The sequence below is a fragment of the Phallusia mammillata genome, unplaced genomic scaffold, assembly GCF_965637545.1.
Source record: "Phallusia mammillata unplaced genomic scaffold, kaPhaMamm4.hap1.1 HAP1_SCAFFOLD_349, whole genome shotgun sequence".
In the NCBI taxonomy this organism is placed as follows: domain Eukaryota; kingdom Metazoa; phylum Chordata; class Ascidiacea; order Phlebobranchia; family Ascidiidae; genus Phallusia; species Phallusia mammillata.
In genome coordinates, this window is record NW_027649079.1 from 1307 (window position 1) to 2500 (window position 1194).

Genomic DNA, 1194 nt, shown 5'->3' on the forward strand with positions numbered 1-1194 from the left:
GGTTCAGGAGCCCGGAATCTCCGTGTGCTTTGCCGACCGTGCGCTGCTTGCGACACGGCCGCTGCCGCGGAGTGATGGCTGTTTTCGGAGTTCGCGCGGCGAACGAAGCGAAATACGTCGGACTCGTCTTCCCCCGTGGAACTGACGAATCGAGAAGGTGCGGCGGCGACGCGGATGCGCGCTGCCCGAGCTGCCGCCGGCAACGGCGATTGCTCACGGTTAGCTACCTGGTTGATCCTGCCAGTAGTCATATGCTTGTCTCAAAGATTAAGCCATGCAAGTCTAAGTACGCGCTCTCGTACAGTGAAACTGCGAATGGCTCATTAAATCAGTTATGGTTCATTTGATCGTACATCGTACGTGGATACCTGTACAAAATCTAGAGCTAATACATGCGGCAGGCGCCTGCCTCACGGCGGGCGTGCATTTATCAGTCCAAAAACCGACCGGGCCGGCGTTTCGTCGCGCCCGACACGTCTTGGCGACTCTGGGTAACTCAGCGGATCGCACGGTCTCGCACCGGCGACGGATCATTCAAGTGTCTGCCCTATCAACTTTCGTCGGTAGGGTATCGGCCTACCGAGGTTCTTACGGGTGACGGGGAATCAGGGTTCGATTCCGGAGAGGGAGCCTGAGAAACGGCTACCACATCCAAGGAAGGCAGCAGGCGCGCAAATTACCCATTCCCGACGCGGGGAGGTAGTGACGAAAAATAACAATACAGGACTCTAAACGAGGCCCTGTAATTGGAATGAGCACACTTTAAAACCTTTAACGAGTATCCATTGGAGGGCAAGTCTGGTGCCAGCAGCCGCGGTAATTCCAGCTCCAAAAGTGTATATTTAAGTTGTTGCGGTTAAAAAGCTCGTAGTTGGATCTTGGGCGCAGGCGGCCGGTCCGTCGCAAGGCGTGCACTGGCCGCACCTGGCCCTCACCCCCGGCGCTCCGCCGGTGCCCTTGACTGAGTGTCGGCGGCGGCCGGGACGTTTACTTTGAAAAAATTAGAGTGTTCAAAGCAGGCGGCTCGCCTGAATAATGGTGCATGGAATAATGGAATAGGACCTCGGTTCTATTTTGTTGGTTTTCGGAGCGCGAGGTAATGATTAAGAGGGACGGACGGGGGCATTCGTACTGTGCCGCTAGAGGTGAAATTCTTGGATCGGCGCAAGACGAGCGACTGCGAAAGCATTTGCC

General features: G+C 55.9%; 1 non-coding gene across 1 annotated transcript in view; it reads left to right on the forward strand.

The window, feature by feature from the left end:
* The first annotated feature begins 224 nt into the window (after positions 1–224).
* Positions 225–1194, forward strand: part of LOC145208771 (small subunit ribosomal RNA) — a 1824-nt gene continuing 854 nt past the window's right edge. The window contains exon 1 of the ribosomal RNA XR_013854935.1: positions 225–1194. This exon is cut by the window's right edge and continues 854 nt beyond it. This is a non-coding gene — a ribosomal RNA (small subunit ribosomal RNA).